Here is a 6,942-nt window from a genome sequence, read left to right as displayed (position 1 = left end):
GCAGCGATGCAAAATCGCTCATCGGTGTCACACGCAGCAACATCGCTAATGCGGCCGGATGTGCGTCACAAATTCCGTGACCCCAACGACTCCGCATTAGCGATGTCGCAGCGTGTAAAGCCCCCTTTAGTGGGAGTGGTGTACAGGGTCTTAGCAGTAAAGAGTATTCCATATTTCTGCCAGATACCCACAGAGATATTGAAATCTGAAAAAAGAGACTTCTGCTCATTGAAGGTAAGAACTGCTCACATAGCGTTCAACTCCACAGCAAACGAGTGCTCTAGCACTGGCATCTCAGCAGGGATATTCCCCTACTACACATGTGTGTCTGGGTCCCTGTGACAGTTTACAGGACATAACTCAGGGCACCTAGACAGAAGGCAGAGGGACTACTTTCTATTTCTGGTGTAGAGCTTAGTACAATATATATATATATACTATTACATGTGACACATGTACCTTGTATTACCATTATTCGCTGTATATGAACCCCTTTTCTCCGGGCATTATTTGTCTATAGCATTTTTCACGAACCTGAGGCAACTGAGAACCCTTCAGTGAAGGAATTCCACTAACCCTCACAATACCAACCAGGGGCCTCCCTGCAGTAACTCAGGTAGTTGTACCCATTCTCTTTCCGCATTCTATGTGTTCTTCTTCTTTCTTCTTTTTTTTCTTTTTTCTTCTTTTTATTTCTATCATGTAGTTCAGGGGTTTATAGATATATGTCCTGCATCTCATATTTCCTTTAGTGGTGCTTCTTACCCATTCTCATATCATTTACCCTAGTATTTCATGATCCTGAGGCGACTGAGAACCCTTTAATAAAGGAATCCTTTTTCACTTGAATTGTCAAGTGATACTTACCAGTGACTATCACGTAATGTTACAGGTAGTTGCATTTTCTTCCTCTTCTTTCTCTCCTTTCTTCTTTGTCACACGGTCCATTGTGTTATAGCCCACGTGTCATGATAACACTTGTACCATCTTTTCATTTAGATTCCACCTACAATTATTTACCGATTCCAGTTCTGAAATAGGCTTTCATGATCTACTCACTAGAATTCTCAAGTGCATAAGGTACTGAGACATATACATGTTCACACCATTATAAAGAACAAAGTATAAACATTGAGGTTTTTCTCACACCCATGTTCCTGTGTTCTTTGATATGATATGTGTTCATTTCCTTCACTATATAGGATTGCAAGTTTTCCATTTGTACCTTAATGGCAATGACGCTATACAATTGAACACATATCATCCTGTTATCCATATAGGTGTGTATTTACCTGCTTGACTATTTTTGGTTGTTTGATCCAGAATGTTTCTCCAGATAGGTCATGTGGAAATTTTCTTTCCTCAGTACAAATGTTTTCACTATGGCTTTGGAAAAATTTTTTGTATGTGCATCATGGTCATTTGACCCATTGTACTCTCAAGTAGCAATATATTGTACTGTTATGTTGTACTATGTACTAATTACGTGTTTATATGGTTTTGTAACCCTTTATGATCTTAGATAACTTTATCCTTGATAAAGACCTAAAAACAAGGTCGAAACGTTGGATGAATTATCCTTTTGCACAAATAAAGAATTTTCAGCATTCCAAGAGTTCTTTTCTTACGTTATTGATCACTATAGTGTGCCAGAGCTATTTCTATTGAATTGACTCTTATTTTTTCTGAGCACCTGCTATATACACAGTGAGCCAGACATATTCAAGTTTCATTCAGAAGGCAGAGGGAAGCCTTAGCAGCTGAGCCTATATCTTGGCTTGTGAGCATTAGAACAGGCCGGCGATTACAGGGTAACATGAAAAATGTCCAGCTTGCATTATGACTAGAACATGACAATATCCTTTTAAGTACTAACCTATGATGCGTTCCTAAGCAGTTGATGTTATATGTTCTACATTTCATTTTCTGCATACTTTACAAGTAGTAGAATTTGCTTTGATATAGGCAACTGGATTTTCACAATGAAAAGGCAAAGGATAACGCCCGAAAAAGACGCCATACATTATGTCAGTGCCATCACTGACAAACCTGGATTGACCATGAAATACATCAATCCCCTTAAAGGTGAGTTAAAACAAGTTTTAACTAAATTGCCTTAATATTGTCATGCATTAGAATGACTGTCTTAGGTAATGATAAATATTTTCTACAGGAAGAGGAGTGTTTGCTGAAACTGAAATCGAAAAAGGGAGTTTTGTTGCAGAATATCGAGGCGAGCTCACGTATGCACTTACGATGGTAGACAACTACTCGAGATTTATGGTTGTGGTACAAGTCAAAGATCTAATGGCCCATACTGCAGCGAAGGTCTTCCAAGCACACTTATGCAGACCTCATGGCTACTCAGAGAGAGTCCTCACAGATCAAGGCACAGCCTTTGAAGCGGAAATCTTCAAGGACTTCTGCAGCTTTTACCGATGCAGGAAGATGCGCACTACACCCTACCATGCTCAAACCAATGGTTATCAACCTGCTCAGGACTTTACCCCATATTCCAGATGTGGCCTTACAAGTGATTTATAGAGGGGTAACAATACGTTGGGATCACCGGATCTAATCTCCCTTTTTATACACCCTAAAATCTTGTTTGCTTTAGAATAAACAATAACATCATAAAGGTATAGCAGTACCGTTTCAAAGTTTCGGTGTCCCAAGCAGCATTCCATCAGCCTCTGGAAGGTTCCTGGCAAATTGCACAGCTCGAAGGGCATGCTTTTGAACTCGCAGAGACCCATCGGGGTGGCAAAGGCGGTCTTCTCCCGGTCTGCCTCAGCAAATGACACTTGCCAATAGCGACTAGTGAGATCAAGGGTAGAAAAATAATTTGCAGTTCTCAATGCAGCTAGCTATTCCTCAATACAGGGGAGTGGTGCTGTCCTTCTTCTTTAACAGGACCAACGGAGCTGCCCAGAGGCTACAACTGTCACGGATAACCCCAGCCTCCTTCATGTTGCTCAACATGTCCTTGGTACACTGGTAATGTGCAGGTAGTTTTGGCTTATATCTCTCTTTGATGGGTGGGTGTGCACTTGTGGGGATGTAGTGTTTGACCCCTTTTATTCTTCAAAAGTCTAGCGGATGTTTGCTGAAGACTTGCTCGTATTCTTGCACTAGCCTGTAGACCCCCTTCTTGTGATGTGAAGGTGTGGAGTCAGTGCCTACGTGTAATTCCTTACACCACTCCTATGGCTGACTTGGTGAGCTGTCACTGAATGGGTGGGCTGAAGCAATGGTGGATGCTGCTGTTTGGATAGCATGTGTATCTACTGAGAACAGCTTATCAATGGTGGCAAATCGGAGCAGCTTAATTTCTTGCTCTCCGCAGTTCAACACTCTCATGGGCACTCTTCCCTTCCATATTAATGAATAAAACTATGATGTAAATAGCATATAGATACCCCACAAATGCAGATAAAAGTAGGTTATGGGAAAAGGGGGAAGAGAGAAACAGGAAAATAGTGGAATAAAGTATACCTTCCAGGTGGGAGAGGAAATGGCAGCACAGCCAGTGGAGGTGAAGCAAGGGGAGCCTGCAACTAAAGAGTTGAGAGCGTTATCACATGGTGACTGAGCCTGATTGTAACGGGAGCATAGAGGTGCCGATCCTGTCTTACCTGCGTTGGTGTAGAAGTGGGTGTCCTGTGGTGGAGTCAGCTATGTGCAGTGGTGGCCGTGGGTTCTTTTATGTGCGACCGTAGTAATAGCTGCGCCCACTTCCTGTATGGGAGTGGAATGCAGTGAGGGTAATGGAACGCACGCCTGCGCATTTGTGTTTAACGTCGCGCATGTGCAGAACGGAGAAAAGGCTGCGCTCACTTCCTAATGAAAGGGAGTGAGACGCATCTGGGAAGGGAAGGGAAAAGATTAGGGTTTGGGGATGATGAAAGGGCTTTCTACGGACAAGGATGGCAAAGGGTGGCAGTGACGGAAAGTCAGGCAGCCTGTCCTGTCCTGTCCTGTCCGTCCGTCTTTTTGTATCATGAATTGGAAAGACTGCAAGGGGGAGGGGAGGTGCTTGTGTCCAAAAGGAGGAGTTATTCAGATTCATTGCAGTGGGCGGCGGCTGCAAAAAGCACCATTCTTCTTGTTTTTGCTCTGCAAAACAGCCTTTTCAAGGGTTGGCTTGGGTGACAAAATGTCTTCTGTAGGCGTGGGTTTGTCTCCCTCTCCCTAAGATGTGTCCGGTATAGGCCAGGGTGCCACTCAAGGCCGTAACCAATTCGGGTTATAGCTTCTCGGCCTTTTGGCTAAGATCAAGTGTAGTTTCGGAGGACGCTACCTTGGTCGGTACTGGAAGGTGCCTGGGATTGCACGTCTGCCGGCCTTGAGGAAGTGTGTGCGCCTTCTGGTGACACATAGCCCTCTTGTGCCTGGACGGTTCCCAGGCAACGGGAGGCGATCACCTTTGTTATTTTGAAGTCCTACTGATAAACAGAAAAAAAAAAAAATTAAATCTGTTCTTATCAGTTTAATATCTGATACGTCCCCTCTCTGGGGACCATATATTAAATGGATTTTTAGAACAAGGAGATGGAAAAAATCTTGCTCTGTCCACTCCACGCATTGACCTGGTATTGCAGTACCTCCAGGACCGGTGCACCCCTTCTTAACCCAGTTTCCAAAAGCAGAACTCAATTCACCTGATTCAAATGAGCCCCATTAGTGAATTGAAAGAAAGCAAAAACTTTATATGCACCTCAATTTGGCCAATTCACTTTTCACACTTTCACCCTTTTTTTTATCTTTCACACCTTTTACTTGCTTTATTGATGCAAAAAGCTGTGCCAAATAGCAAACTCATCTCCACTCAACTTGACCAACTCTGCTATGTCCCGTGCAGTATCTTATTCTCAGTCTTATCTAGATCATTTGCAATTGAATAGAATAGATCCCTTTTGGCTGCTTATGACTGTGTAAAATATGTAGTTTTACTGGGCTGGGATGAGAGAATCCATTGAAGCATGGTGTAGGGATTGTGGTTCCTGTGTGCTAAGAAGAGAGGCTGGCACCAGCCAGAAAGCCCCATTGCAGCCAATAATCACTTAATAACTTTTTCAACTTGTCATCATATGGGAGGCCTTCCATTCCTTGTAGTAGTCTAGTTGCCCACCTTTGAACTGACTCTAACTTCTGAATGTCCTTTTTAAAATGTGGAGCCCAAAACTGGTTCCCATATTCCAGATGTAGCCTTACAAGTGATTTATAGAGGTGTAACAATACGTTGGGATCACGGGATCTAATCTCCCTTTTTATACACCCTAAAATCTTGTCCCAAGCAGCATTCCATCAGCCTCTGGAAGGTTCCTGGCGCATTGCACAGCTCGAAGGGCATGCTTTTGAACTCGCAGAGACCCATAGGGGTGGCGAAGGCGGTCTTCTCCCGGTCTGCCTCAGCAACGGACACTTGCCAATAGTGACTAGTGAGATCAAGGGTAGAAAAATAATTTGCAGTTCTCAATGCAGCTAGCAATTCCTCAATACGGGGAGTGGTGCCGTCCTTCTTTTTTAACAGGATCAACAGAGCTGCCCAAAGGCTACAACTGTCACGGATAACCCCAGCCGCCTTCATGTTGCTCAACATGTCCTTGGTACACTGGCAATGTGAAGGTGGTATTGGCTTATAGCTCTCTTTGATGGGTGGGTGTGCACCTGTGGGGATGTGGTGTTGGACCCCTTTTATTCCCCCAAAATCTAGCGGGCTTCCCACCGGTAACCCGCTCCCCAGGTTGGATGGATGCTGAGGGAGCCCCTTTTGCCCGCAGGCTCTGGCCCTGGGAACTGTAGCCTTGGCGGTGACTGTGCTTCCCTCTACGGTGTGAGCTGTTGCCTTCAATCGGGTCTTGACTGCTGGGAAACCCTGGAGGTTCCTGTCGCTAACGGATTTGACCGGTTTTACGGCGACTCCTAGCCTGGTCGGGGTCCGTAGGCCCTGCCGGATGGTGCTGGCTTCTCTTCACTCCCCGATCTGGTACCGGCGGGCCACCGCCCATCCCCGGTCCGTACGGTTCACTCCAATCAGCCTCTCCTGCAGAAGGTCACCACCGTCTGCCAACCTTGCTGAGTGCCCGGGCCACACACCCGGACACGGTCAGTCTCCTCTCCTCTTCACTTCTCTAACTCCAAAACTGATCTCTAATCTGACTCCTTTTCCCGCCTCCAGGACTGTGAACTCCTCGGTGGGTGGGATCAACCGCCTGGCCCACCCCCTGGTGTGGACATCAGCCCCTGGAGGAAGGCAACTAGGATTTGTGTTTAGCTTCGGTGTGCCTAGCCGGAGTGTAGAGTGTGTTGGTGTAGTACCTGTGACGACCTGGCTTGTCCAGGGCGCCACATTCCCCTATAGCAAAATGCAGACCGTCCGCGGGCTGCCCGTCCATCACCGGTTTTATTTTCACAACTGAAAAAGAATAAAACGGTAAAACATGTAAAAGCATCATAAACATTTTACAACGGTACAGCTTCCGCTCTTCTCCCACCCAAACAACCTGGCCCTGATGCTGCCCCTAAGAAGCGGGCAGCACCCCTTGACCCCAGTCCAGCACCAAGTTGCCCGAGCGGGTTCTGTCTCTTTCAGGGGGCCCACGTCCAAGGGGACCCCTGAACCCCCGGAGGATCGCCACCGGTTACGGTAGTGGCGGGCCTAGGCCATCCCTTTCCTCCAGGCCCATCCTCCCAAATCAGCCTCTCCTGGTCGGTAAGCACCCTCTCCGGGTACCAATGCGGTCAACAGAAATAAGCCTGGAAAGCCTTAGCAGCGGTGCGGCCGGTTAAGTCCTTAACTGGGACAACCAGCAGGAACCTCGAGTAGTGGTCTACGATGGTCAGAGCGTAGGTGTACCCACTTCGGCTGGGGGTGAGCTTTACATGGTCAAGGGCAACCAGCTCCAGCGGTTGGTGTGTAATGATCGGGTGTAGGGGTGC

The 6,942-nt window shown here is 46.2% G+C and overlaps 1 pseudogene; it reads left to right on the top strand.

Moving 5' to 3' along the window:
• The first annotated feature begins 4,419 nt into the window (after positions 1–4,419).
• Positions 4,420–4,626, top strand: LOC142286632 (U2 spliceosomal RNA; annotated as a pseudogene).
• Positions 4,627–6,942: the final 2,316 nt, after the last annotated feature.

Source organism: Anomaloglossus baeobatrachus, unplaced genomic scaffold (assembly GCF_048569485.1).
Source record: "Anomaloglossus baeobatrachus isolate aAnoBae1 unplaced genomic scaffold, aAnoBae1.hap1 Scaffold_670, whole genome shotgun sequence".
In the NCBI taxonomy this organism is placed as follows: domain Eukaryota; kingdom Metazoa; phylum Chordata; class Amphibia; order Anura; family Aromobatidae; genus Anomaloglossus; species Anomaloglossus baeobatrachus.
The sequence above is the reverse complement of the archived record's forward strand: the minus strand, read 5'-3'. Positions and strand labels throughout refer to the sequence as shown.